The sequence below is a fragment of the Ctenopharyngodon idella genome, chromosome 2 (assembly GCF_019924925.1).
Source record: "Ctenopharyngodon idella isolate HZGC_01 chromosome 2, HZGC01, whole genome shotgun sequence".
NCBI classification, from domain to species: Eukaryota; Metazoa; Chordata; class Actinopteri; order Cypriniformes; family Xenocyprididae; genus Ctenopharyngodon; species Ctenopharyngodon idella.
Window position 1 is genome coordinate 3,178,070 of NC_067221.1, and position 14,543 is coordinate 3,192,612.

At 41.1% G+C, this 14,543-nt stretch overlaps 1 protein-coding gene across 1 annotated transcript in view; it reads right to left on the bottom strand.

The window, feature by feature from the left end:
• LOC127522225 (uncharacterized) overlaps positions 1–14,543 on the bottom strand; it is an 884,749-nt gene that overhangs the window by 317,729 nt on the left and 552,477 nt on the right. The window lies entirely within an intron of this gene.

A 14,543-nucleotide genomic window follows, 5' to 3' on the forward strand; every position in this document is an offset into this window, starting at 1 on the left:
GTCTCTTTCAATGCCACTTCCCCACTTATCTGGCAACCATTGCAGATGACCAGTACAGTTGCTGCGCCAGTGAGATCAGACCTGTTTAACCAGAGAGGGGATTATAGTTCATTACCAACCCCAAAGCAGACTGTGGACTATAGAGGTTGTTCAAATCCACCTAATTTGTCAGAGAGGAGTGTTGAGGAGCCTTTAAGAGAGCATGTGCTGGTTGATTTCCTGGGAAAGATGCTCAGTGACCTTCAAGTAATGTGAGATCACATACAGACCACACTGCCCACCAAACAGGAAGTTCCGAAGACAGTCAAGCCTACGATTTATCCTGACTTTCTGTTTACTGGTTATCCAGATGAATCTATCCCCGCCGCTCCTCACAAAGTTGCTCCGCCACTTCCTGAATATAGCACCCAGGCCTATGATCCACGCAGGTATGCAGAACATAAGCTTGGGCCAGGCGGGGCAGTCCACCCCTTTCACCCTGATGATAGATATGAGCCACAGAGACCTTGGTATTTGACACCTACATACAGAGCTTCCACCCTGCATCCAGATGAGCGAGAGAGTACCTACCGGGGTCCTACCCCGACCATTCCGGACTTCGTCACAGGTGACCCTAGTGAGTTTACCAGACTGAAGAATGCTCTTGAGAACCTTTTACCTCCTGATGCTACTGAGCTCTTCCACTATCAAATACTGATGGATCACCTGAGGTTAGATGAAGCCCGCCTGGTAGCCGACTCCTATCTTAACTCACCTTTTCCTTATACTGATACCATGGCTACTCTGACTGAGAGGTTTGGCCAACCTTATAAACTAGCACTCAGGAGGATAGCTAAGGTGATGGATGCACCTGACATTCGACGAGGAGACACTGCAGCCTTCGACAAGTTCGCATTGCAAATTAGATCCCTTGTCGGTATGCTGGAGACTTTAGGCCATGAAGGGCAAGCAGAACTGAGATGTGGCTCGCATGTGGAAAGGCTTCTAAGCAAATTACCTCCTGAAATGAGGTCAGAGTTCAGGAGACACATGTTTCGTCAGCCTGGCTTAGTGTATAACCTCCTGGACTTCTCTGAATGGTTGCAATATGAAGCATGGTGCCAGAGCAGCGAAAGTCAAATTTCTGACCGTCGGCGAAGGGTAGAGCAGAAGCCTGAGCGAGGAAGACCAGTGAATCCTACAGGACGTTCAGCTACTGTGCTTCACGGTGCAGATGAGGGCCCCACCAAACTACCCACTGGACCTGCTTCAGTACCTTCAGTTACCCCCGGCATTTATAATGCGCAGTCCAAAGCCTTCTGTCCATATTGTGACAAATATGATCATTATCTCAGTCAGTGCCCTACCTTCAAGTCTTTCAACAAACAGCAGATCACGGACTGGATATGAACAAATCACCGCTGCTGGCGCTGTGGGCGAACCCACCAGGCGGCCAAGTGTACCCTTAAAAAGCCATGCAGTATCTGTAAAGGCAGACACCTACAGATCCTCCATGAAGTAAACTCCAAACCCGCGATGGAGGGTTCTTATTTGGTTAATTCGGCAACTGAGACTCTGTATCTCGATAGACCGGCAGGATGCCGGAAAGTTCTGCTGAAGGTCGTTAGAGTGCTGCTTCGTCACAAGGACAAGACACTTGATACTTATGCTGTCCTTGATGACGGATTGGAAAGGACCATTCTTCTTTCATCTGCAGCCACCAAGCTCGGAATTCACAGTCCGGTGGAGAGCTTAGCTCTGCGTACTATCCGCCAGGAGGTGCAAACGGTTACTGGAGCCTCAGCCTCCTTCCAGATTTCTCCTGTGACTCAGCCACAGAAGATCTACTCAATTTTAGCTGCCTTTACTGCCGAACGACTCGGTTTAGCAGATCATTCCTACCCGCTGAGTATCCTGGAGAAGTATCAGCACTTGAAGAACCTCCCCCTGCAGTCTTTTGAGGGTGTGAGTCCCTTACTGCTTATTGGAGCTGACAATACTCACCTCATTACTCCTATATCCCCTGTTCGGCTGGGCCCCTCCGGAGGACCAGCTGCTATTCAGACAAGGCTCGGCTGGACCTTACAGGGTCCGGTAAGGCTCTTGAAAGATCAGCTCTCACCACGACAGTGCTTCTTTTTGTCCCTCATCCCTGCTGAGCTTGAGTTGAAGAGGGATGTTGAACGGCTGTGGCAGATTGATGTCTTACCTTACCGCTGTGAGAAGCAAGCTACCCGATCCAAAGAGGATCGAGAGGCTATCAGTCTCTTGGAGGCCAAGACCACCCGGGTTGAGGTCAACGGAATCCTCCGCTACGCAACACCTTTATTGCGCAGGAAGGATTTCCCCTTCTTCTGCGCTCCGAAGGAAGCAGTGATGCCTAGTCTCAGAGGAATGGAGCGTCGACTCGCTCAGTCACCAGGAAAGTCGGAGGTGTATAAGTCTGAGATAAAGAAGCTGGAGACTACTGGTGCTGCCATCAAGTTGCGGAACGAGGAAGAGGGAACCACAAGAGAGAAGTGGTATATCCCACACCATATGATCACTCACAACGGTAAAAACCGGCTAGTGTTCAACTGTTCCTTCGAGTATGAAGGACTGAACCTTAACAACTGCTTACTACCAGGTCCAGTTCTAAGCCCCTCTCTTCTGGGTGTCCTCCTGCGGTTCAGGGAGCATTGTGTGGCCATAAGTGGGGATATACGCGGGATGTTTCATCAGGTCCTGCTACTGCCTGAGGACAGACCACTTCTACGCTTCCTCTGGCGTGACCTGCGTCGGGATGACCCTCCAGATACTTATGAGTGGCAAGTCCTTCCCTTCGGGACTACGTGCAGCCCCTGCTGCGCATCCTTCACCCTTCAGCGACACGTGGCACTGCACAGTACTCCTGACGAGGATGTAAGATTCTCTGTGGACCGATGCTTTTATGTGGACAACTGTCTACAAAGTTTGAGTTCTGTTCAAGAAGCACGCCTGTTAGTGGATAAGTTACGTGCCCTCTTATCCTCTGGTGGTTTCGACATCCGGCAATGGGCCAGTAATGTTGTGGAAGTTGTCAGTCACCTACCTCCTGAAGCCAGATCCTCAAAACTGGAGTTGTGGCTCTCTCAAGACAAAGCTGACCCACAAGAGTCAACCTTGGGCCTGAGCTGGCACTGCGAGCTGGACCATCTTGGGTTCAAGCACAGACCGATCACATACAATGCCTTGACGATGCGGAATATCTACCGAGTGCTGGCAAGTCAGTACGACCCCCTTGGAGTCATCCTTCCATATACTACCCGAACCAAGGTAATTGTTCAGCAGCTTTGGGTAAACCACCGGGATTGGGATGACCCACAACTCCCTGGCGAGCTCCGGCAGGCATGGATAGACTGGGAGGAGGAGCTTAAATATCTACTGCAGGTAACCCTCCCTAGGTGCTATAACCCTTCCTATATGGATAATTCCTATGCACACCGAGAGATTCACATTTTTAGTGATGCCTCGGAGAAAGCGTATGGGGCTGTGGCTTACCTGCGTTCAGCAGGTTGCCAGGGGGACCTCCACATTGCTTTTCTTCTAGCCCGGTCTAAAGTGGCCCCACGGAAACAGCAGTCAATACCGAGGCTTGAGCTCTGCGCCGCCTTGATAGGGGCACAATTGGTGAAGTTGCTTACAACTGAGCTCACTCTGAAGTTGGACAAGGTTACCTACTGGACTGACTCCACTATTGTCCTCCACTGGCTCCTTTCCGATTCCTGCCGGTACAAGGTCTTTGTAGGCACTCGGGTTGCGGAGATCCAGGAGTTGACCGACCGGAAAGAATGGCGATACATAAATTCCGAGAGAAACCCTGCTGATGACCTGACACGGGGCAAGAAGCTACAAGACCTTATCGGCCCCAACAGATGGCTTCAAGGTCCGATGTTCCTATTACAACCTCAGGAGGAGTGGCCCTCTCACACTTTCAAGTGGAAAGAAATACAACAACTGGGAGGATTTGGTGGAGGCAGTTGCACAGGAGCTGCATGGGGCGGCTGCCCAAGATGAATCCCCTCCAGCCAGTACCTACAGAGAGGCAGAGACTGTTGTCCTGAGAAGGATACGGATGGATAGTTTCCCCCGAGGATTTCCAGTTGCTGAAATCCAGTTCGCTCTAACAGTCGGTTGCTGTGTCTTTCTCCGGAATTTGACTCAGAAAACCAACTCATCCGAGTCGGAGGACGACTGAGGCGAGTGGAAGCCCTCGACCCAGCTACTGTGCACCCTATCGTACTCGACTCTCACCATCTAGACACTCAGCTGCTCATTAAGGACTATGATAGTCGACTCCATCACCCAGGACCGGAGCGAGTGTTTGCTGAGCTCCATAGGAGAGTGTGGATTCTGAGAGGCAGGGAGGCAATTAAGAAGCACCAAAGGGCATGCCTCGAATGCTGTAAGTGGCGGTCAAAGCCAGCAACACAGCAGATGGTTGATCTTCCCCCTTCAAGACTCCGATTGTATAAACCTGCATTCTATTCGGCAGCAAGCAAAGGATCAGTTTCCACTTCAATCCTCCGGCCTCTCCACACTTCGGAGGTGTATGGGAGAGGGAGATCCGGTCAATAAAGTCTGCCCTTCGTACAACAGTAGGCTCAGAAACAGTGTCCGAAGAAGTTCTACAGACAGTTCTGATCGAGATTGAAGCCATCCTAAATTCCAAACCTCTAGGATATGTCTCAGCAGATCTGGCTGATCCGGATCCTGTTACCCCCAACTGCCTGCTGATGGGGCGGCGTGACGGTTCCTTACCCCAGGTGGTGTATCCAGAGACTGAACTCCTTACCAAGAGGAGATGGAGGCACTCCCAGGTATTAGCCGACAGATTCTGGACTGCATTTATAAGGCACTACCTACCGGCAATGCAGACAAGAGGAAAGTGGCAAAGACCATCACCTGACATTGAGCCTGGTTCCGTAGCCATGTTAGTTGACCCCCAGGTACCTCGGTCCTTATGGCACATTGGAAGAGTTACAAAGGTCTTCCCAGGAGCAGATGGCCATGTCAGAACTGCAGAGATACAGATAAAAGACAGAACATATACTAGGCCTATAGCTCGTCTGATTGTGCTTCCTGAAATCCCTGAAGAGGATCAGCTTCCTGGAAGTGAAGACAAACAACAGAAAGCCTGACTTAGATTCCAACAGAAAACAAATTTACAAATAAATTTGGGGGCGGCAATGTTGGAAAGGCGGGACTTAGCTCACCTGTCAATCATCATCTATGACGCAGCCGAATGAAGCAAGAGACAAACTTGACTGAGACTGGGAGAAATAACCTCAATTTTTGTGTTATTGTGTGCGCCTATGACTGATTGTGAGTACCCGTTCTAATCATTAGATAATCTTTATCAATCGTAGTATTTCATTACCGGTCAAGTTTGCATTTCTCCATTATTATTGAGTTAATCAAACTAGCGCGTTCGGCGCGTTCACGCGCTGAGTGTTCACGATTACATCATTGCAGATTGTGATATCTTCACCCTGTTCCGTATATGTTTATTCATGTTACAATGCTACTATGTTATTCATGTCAAGTTTATAAGGGAGTACTGTATAGTGCGCTGTGTGATCTTTATTGCCAGTATACGGACACTTTCGGTTTCAACGTGCCGATTATGTTTACATAAATGATGACAGCGCCATACTACATAGTATTTTTCCACTGAAAGTTAATACTCTATATTGTAGTTATGTATACTATAGCATTTTATAGTGGAATTTGATGTGTAATGTGATTTAATTTATATAACAGTCAAGACATTTTATGCTGATTATTTCTTTATTTATGCTTCATTGTAGTACCACACATCTACCCACAAATTCTCGACCTCCCACTCATGTTCAATAAACCCCTTTGATTTAATCTGATTGCCTTGATCCATTCCTGTGTTCTGATCGACACACCAAGAGGAAGGCTAGAGACATTAGAATCACCTTAGAACACAATCCTTTTTCAACTTCTTAACAATGAAGAAGCTTTACAGTGGGAGACATTGTGGCTATCATGGATCCAGTAGCTCCTCGCAGCTCCTGGGTGATGGGAATAATAATTAAAACCTATTCTGATAAAAATGGATTTGTCCCATCAGTCCAAATGAAGATAAAAACCGGGCAGCTGGACAGGCCCGTGTCCAAAATCTGTTTACTACTTGAAGCAAAGCACTGAAGCTAAATCGGAATCCCATACAAAGACGTTTATGGCTCCTTTTATGTATATGTGTAATTGTAAATGTATCACAACTATGGGGCCAATGTGTAGGAGCCAAACGTAATTTTTAACCACTAGATGGCAGTGTGGACTGGGAGGAGTTATATGATATTTAAACTTCTCATGATTGTGTGGTGGGGGAAACCGGTGGCGGGAATATACAGTTCTTACCGTATCACACAGAGGTAGAGCCATGAACCCATGTGCTTTGTTGTAAGCTGCAGTTTCTTTTATTAAATGAAAAAGCAAGAAACGGATCTCTGCATGGACAATGGTTTTATTTCCAACATACAAGTTAAGAACATCTTATCACCTGTTCCTGGGCTTATAGGAAAGCCACTACACACACTGTTTGTGAAATTACATCTCACAGAGTTTTAAAATTACTAATTTGCTCTGATAATCTGTTTGGGTTCAACCTACATGCTACAGTGCATAAATGTTTGGTACCATCGGTACTTACGGTATGGGATGTAATTGTAAATGTTAAAACTCAAAGAAAATATTGAAAAAAAAAAAAGTTCAATCACATACACCACTGTGGACAAATAATGCAACCCTATAATGAAAACACACAAAATACCTTTTATTAGATGATGGTTTTTCCCCACTGAAGTCTGGTACTCTACCATCTTTTGACCGATCACTCTTCAGAGACGCAGAGCTGGACACATGTGATCCTGATCTTACACTAATGACACAAAGAACAGAGAGAAAAACACTTTAGTAAAGGAGGTTCAACTGTGTCTAAAACACATCCGTGACTTTATCTAATCCTCCACAGAAATGCACACACTCACACAATTTACAGTTTTATAGTTAACAATCATTTTATTTTACTGGCTCACATTGGTTTAATGATTTCTTTAATGTACACAAGTGAAATTAAATATGCTAAAAAATACTTTAAATTAAGAGAAAATGTCAAGTTTTGTTTAATTAACAGAAATGGAGAGCAGAAATGTCTGTGCAACACAGTTTTGCTAACAGCTGTTTCTCTTATGTCTGTCAATAATTTTATGATCTAAAAACCAAAGTCATGTATTTGGATTAATTCAGTGTGGTCGCGTCTATAAATTATTAACTGTGATATTGTCTATAGAGCCCTGCGGCAAACAGAGTTTTATAGACAATGTCAGAGTTAATTTAAGAAGTTCATATTTGAAGTTGTGCAAAGCATTTGCCAATATAAAACAATGCTTAAAGTTTTGTTATTCATGGGGAAAAACTCCAGTAGAGTTTAAAATGATTGTGTGAAACAGACGCAGTCTTACCTGTGTTTCTCTGAGAGACTCATCTTAGAGAGAGAGTCCTTTCCTCGCTCCTCTGATCAGCACTGGTTTGAGAAAACAATCAATCATTCAGCAGGACCTGGAAATGACAAGATTTTACAGAGATGAAGAACATGGCAGTTACTGAAGAAAATAATGAAGAATGATGAGTTAGAAACAACAGCAAAAACAATGTATAAAATAAAGTGAGTTACAAATATATTGTCATGTAAAATAACAGATTGGTCTTAACAAATTGAGATTGTTTAATGAGTTTAACTGACTCATGACTCTAAATAAGAATTCACTGGGAAACATGTACACTGTACACTGTTTAAACCTAATGTGTTATATTCTCTATTGCAGTTTAATATCATTTCACAATCATATTTACACAATCTTTATTAAGTGTTGAATTGTTTGTCATTATTACTCCAAGTTCACAGTGATGGTTGAATTCATTACTTTCAAATGATCCTAAAATAACTGATTGAGTAAAAGTAACCTGAATTATAGTGGTCACGCTGTATAACTACTAATCATAATTGCTGTATGAACTGAAATATTAAATTTAATAATAGCAGATTTTTGTTTTGAAAATAATAATAAAAAAAATCATTCACGTTAGGCTTCATCTACCTGTCTACTCTAAATGTCTGGTTCAAAAATACTTTCGATTTCGCATCACAAAAACAACAGCCTAAAACGGTAGATAAAATGGGAGAAAACCTTCAGAAACATACTCGTTTTCAATAACCCTTTCTTCGTGTTTTAACATCCGTGGCCTTCAAAAGATTGTCATTTGTGGAAAATTCTTATGCGCGTGCACGCAGATGTTTACCTGGATTTCCAGCAGACGTTAGACTGCGACAGATTCGTCACACGTGATATTTCGCGGATCATATATTTAAAAAAACGTATGTTTCACCAATTGAATACACTGGTATGCATAATAAAGCGCTTTGGTTTCGCAGTTTCTGCGTATTTTTTTTTTATTTATTTATTTATTTTATTTTTTTGCCATATTTGATGCCGTTTCAAGGAACTTTACCATACTTTCGTGTCACGCTCACAAACCACGCCCATGTTAATGTAACCGTATGCTTCTGTAGTCTGCGTAGTGAAGAACGACAGGAGAGCGCCGGATGAGCTATATGCACGGAGCGTTCATTAGAACTTCCGTAATAAGATAGCTCGAAAACCTCCGGTGATATGTAATTTGCTGGTGTGTTGAGCATCAGTAGTGTAGGCCTAATACTTATTTTATAATCAGAATAGTCACTTAAATAGTCTGGCATAGCATTAATTTAGTTATTCAAACGTAAGACAGCATAGAAAATAAATAAAAAAATACCTGTGTTCCTCCTCGGCTAAATTCAATTCGACCATCAGTTTTCACACTTTCGTGTGAAAAAAAAAGCGTCAAAAATTAAATATTTATAGTGCACTTTAGAATAAATTGAATAAAATGTGTGTTTTTACAAGTGTGCTGAAATCATGATCTTGCGCTGCACTGACTGACAGCTGCTGTGATTACAAAGGGAAAGCACGGTGCTTGCTTTCTGTGTAATTCATTCACAAGAAAAGTTGTTTTTCATAAGATTTTGTGAGTACTTCATACTTCACATTGACAAAATGTAAACCTAGTTATTTTTATAAAGTTTAATATTTAGTCAAAAACGAAACGAATTGAAAAACTATTAGAGGAAATGGCTGATATGCGCAAATAAATGCTACTTTGCCACCACCTGCTGGTTATAGTGGTAAGTATTGTCTTTTTTATTTTTGAATAAGTGTTTTCTATCAAATGTTGAATTTCCTACATTTTGAAACGTTCGGTTTTACAATGGGGACAATCTCAGAAGGATGAACAAATAATGTATGTGGTCATCACATTAAAAATAACATTTGAAGTGCTGGGGGGGGGGGGGGGGGAATGCGTGTGCGTGTCTAATTTCAGACATGGCATTTTTTAAATGGTCCCAATAGCTTCGTCTTTATTGCAATTAATAAAACTGGTTTATTGGCAAATTAGGTAAACGTGATAACTGCATTAAAATATGAATACAAAAAGTCAACCACTGATGGTTTTGTGTCGATGTACAGCGAGTACAGAATGAACAGCTAACAGTTCACCTGAAATGCCCGAGCAGCCTTACGACAACCAGGAAGTAACCGTGCATATAGCCCAATGGGTCTGCATAGAGAATGTATTTTTATATAGATAGGCCTTCACGACAGCTTCAGCTCACACATCAGTAACACTCTTTCGTTCTGGAGAAAGACGGAAAAGGGAAGCAAAAGGACAGAAATGGAGAAAACGCAGTAACTCCGTACACAAACTTATACAGGGGAGCACATGAAACACGACAAAAGCTTAAAAACACAAAATATGGTTCGTCAATGCATACCTGCATAGAGAATGTATTTTTATATAGATAGGCCGTCACGATAGCTTCAGCTCACACATCAGTAACACTGCCAACAAAAATAACATTCCCAAGTATACCAATCCAGAACAATGAAACATGTATGTTAAATATATATGATCTTACATCTGTAAATAATGAACAAAATAAGTAATAAACAACTTAAACATCGTGTATTTCTGTGTGTGAATTATTTTCAACTAATGCTAACAACTAATCTGTAGCATGGAACACAGCATACCTCTTTCGTTCGGGAAAAAGACGAAAAAGACCGCTAAAAGAGCAATACGGCAGGTACGGGCAGGTTTGGCTGCCTGGGCTGAACCTCTGTGTTGTAAAAAAAAAAAGAGGGGGGGGGGGACTCTTTTTAATGTATTTTTAGAAACACTAATTTAAACAATTGTAGAACAGCATTGAATGCATATTAACAGGAAAATCTTGTGAAATAAAACAATTTTAACCTCGTTACATTAACATGGGACATTAGTTTCAATTAAAAGTCTTTTATTTCAATGGATGATCAGACTTGTCAGCGCACTGAAGTAAAACTGTATTTTCTTTTCAACATTAGTGTATTATATTGTGTCTATAATGTGCTGTCATGTCTTCTAATCACAAAAAACAACAGATATAGATTAAGTTAAAATTAGCAGTAGGCTATATAAAGCCAACATGAATTGCAAAGTTATTTACATTATTATTAACAAGTCGTAATTGATTTGTATATATAATTTTATTAATTGGTCTATTCTCTCATATAAAAACATAGAGGTACTTTGGCTTCTTTTACTCTGGCCACGTCTGCTCTTACCTAGGCAGCATCCTAAATCGCACAGGCTACTCTCTTGAGTAGGTACTTATTTTGAATAAGTAGCCTAATTACAAAAAGTGTGATCTATATAGTATGAGTTTTGTGTAGTGTGTACTACATTTGCCATGCTGTCATTATCATGTGACCCACCAGCGTCAGGTACATCGCTTCACTCCCATTCACAAATCCTCTCCCATAAATCTCTTAAACTCATTGATAACAACAAGAACAACAAATTTCTTGACCATGACCATATTTTTCTTACTGGTTTAGGTGCCATTGTTATTTGTCTGTATGTATTTTTTTTTTCTCTCCATTTATGTTAATGTATTTAACACACTGCTGTTTCTTTTCTTGCAAAAAAAAAAAAAAAAAAAAACTCTCCCATAGCCTCATGGGATAGTAAAGTGTACATCGTATGCACACTTCAGAATCTCGCCCGAAGTAGTAGGTCATCCGGGTACTTTTTGCCTACTCTTTTAGAAGTACTGTGAATTCAGACATACTTTTTTGTCACATACTGTTTTTTGCCTACTATATAGTAGGGAAGTATACTGTACAGTTTCGGATGCAGCCCTAGTGATGGGAGAATTAGGCTGCGTCTGAATCCGCCTACTCAATGAGTAGGTACTTAATTTCAATAAGTACTTAGTTAATGAGCGATAAAAAATGTACAGGTGCTGGTCATATAATTAGAATATCATCAAAAAGTTGATTTATTTCACTAATTCCATTCAAAAAGTGAAACTTGTATATTATATTCATTCATTACACACAGACTGATATATTTCAAATGTTTATTTCTTTTAATTTTGATGATTATAACTGACAACTAAGGAAAATCCCAAATTCAGTATCTCAGAAAATTAGAATATTGTGAAAAGGTTCAATATTGAAGACACCTGGTGCCACACTCTAATCAGCTAATTAACTCACTACACCTGCAAAGGCCTTTAAATGGTCTCTCAGTCTAGTTCTGTAGGCTACACAATCATGGGGAAGACTGCTGACTTGACAGTTGTCCAAAAGACAACCATTGACACCTTGCACAAGGAGGGCAAGACACAAAAGGTCATTGCAAAAGAGGCTGGCTGTTCACAGAGCTCTGTGTCCAAGCACATTAATAGAGAGACGAAGGGAAGTAAAAGATGTGGTAGAAAAAAAGTGTACAAGCAATAATGATAACTGCACCCTGGAGAGGATTGTGAAACAAAACCCAATCAAAAATGTGGGGGAGATTCACAAAGAGTGGACTGCAGCTGGAGTCAGTGCTTCAAGAACCACTACGCACAGACGTATGCAAGACATGGGTTTCAGCTGTCGCATTCCTTGTGTCAAGCCACTCTTGAACAACAGACAGCGTCAGAAGCGTCTCGCCTGGGCTAAAGACAAAAAGGACTGGACTGCTACTGAGTGGTCCAAAGTTATGTTCTCTGATGAAAGTAAATTTTGCATTTCCTTTGGAAATCAGGGTCCCAGAGTCTGGAGGAAGAGAGGAGAGGCACACAATCCACGTTGCTTGAGGTCCAGTGTAAAGTTTCCACAGTCAGTGATGGTTTGGGGTGCCATGTCATCTGCCGGTGTTGGTCCACTGTGTTTTCTGAGGTCCAAGGTCAATGCAGAAAATCTATGGGGTATTGTGAAGAGGAAGATGCGATATGCCAGACCCAACAATGCAGAAGAGCTGAAGGCCACTATCAGAGCAACCTGGGCTCATAACACCTGAGCAGTGCCACAGACTGATCGACTCCATGCCACGCCACATTGCTGCAGTAATTCAGGCAAAAGGAGCCCCAACTAAGTATTGAGTGCTGTACATGCTCATACTTTTCATGTTCATACTTTTCAGTTGGCCAAGATTTCTAAAAATCCTTTCTTTGTATTGGTCTTAAGTAATATTCAAATTTTCTGAGATACTGAATTTGGGATTTTCCTTAGTTGTCAGTTATAATCATCAAAATTAAAAGAAATAAACATTTGAAATATATCAGTCTGTGTGTAATGAATGAATGAATATAATATACAAGTTTCACTTTTTGAATGGAATTAGTGAAATAAATCAACTTTTTGATGATATTCTAATTAAATGACCAGCACCTGTAGGTAATGATCTTGTTGAGTATGAATGCGATCCAGACATCATCCGCCATGTTGATGTTATCACAAGCGCAACAACTTAAAAGATATGAGTGACAGGTTTAATTCATCTAGCTGTAAATATCTTGATATTGATTAAACTTGCTCATTTTGTGGTCTTGTTGAAGAAACAGCTGCCCATTTATTTTGTGATTGTAGTATAATTCAAAAAATTGGGGTTAATTAAAGTTCTTATATTTTTAACCCTACTAATCTGACCCACAGTTTTATCCTTAAAGATATTATTTTTTTATTACGAAAACCCAAAATCGTGATCTCTTGAATATGTTGTTAATTTCTTTATTATGCAAACATTTTCATCTATAAGCAAAAGTGGCTTAAATATCTCCTTTATGTTTACCTTTTTATTGTTGAATAATGAATGTAACTGTCGTTTTATCCCTCAGGCTTATAAATAAAAAAATAAAACATATTTTTTGATGCATTATGATGAATTATTCAGATATTTAACCTTGTCATCATGCTTTTTCCTGTGTATATAATCTCATACTATGATGTACACAAACCATATTTGTTTTTTGTCATGATTGTTCATTGTTAAAGATACAAGATCAGGGAAAATAGCATGGTTGTATGTAATAAGTTCTGCAATAATAAAAAAAAAAAAAAAAAGATATGAGTGACAGGTGCACTAAGTAACTCAACAACCCTACCTAGTGCGGTTTTCCTCAGCGTCGGGCAGCTGCTCGAAGATCTCGCCTTTGGAGAAGACTGTTAACATAACATTAAGCATAAACTACTTAAAAATTAAGATTACCCCAGAATGAATTGCATTGCTAGCCCACCCCAACACTTACACACAATAATAATGATGCTGACCAATACTTAATTATATTACTTTTTTTTTTTTTTTTACTGAAAATGATGTTTAGTAAAACAAGCAAAATGTAAAGTTTTGTCATAGGACATAGCTATGCATGAACACACACTAGACAAATACAGCCAAAGTGAATACATCTCAATTTACAGTCAAGCAATGAATTAATGCATGAATTAATAAAATAATTATATTTTATTTACTGACAACAATAGGAAACATAAATGAGTAAAAGAATTAATAAAAGTAACCATCACAATAAATAAATACATATACAACACGTCAACAACACATGAAACAAAGCTTTATTCAAACTTATTGTTCTAACAATCACCTATTTACAGTCCTACTGCCATCTCAACACAGCTGTGCCAATTCTGCAGATTCATTTTGATGAAGCAGCTGACCACCGTGAATACCTTCGCCTGTCTTTGCCATCCATAATCGGGTGCAAACTCACCAGGGATGAAAAATGTGACAAAAACATGAGACCCCAGAAAAGGCATCCATCATGTCCCTCACCGCTGCTCTTCTCAATGTGGACATCGTTGATCCAGAGGATGAGGAAGATCATGATGATGGACCCCTGAACCCCACAACCTTGAGGCAAGAGTGGGAGAAGATGTGCGGGACAATCTGGCTGCCGCTGTGTCTGCTCCAAACATTTATGTGCCTGCTCTTCATGAGTGAGACTACCTGTAAAACATTTAAACAGATTAAAATGTTTTACAACTCACGTCAGCATTCTGTTTCTTGCCACATTTCATTTAATATTATTACAGGTACATGCTAATTTCTGTTGTAGCTTCATTACTGTTGTGGTGTAGTGGGCTAAACCACTG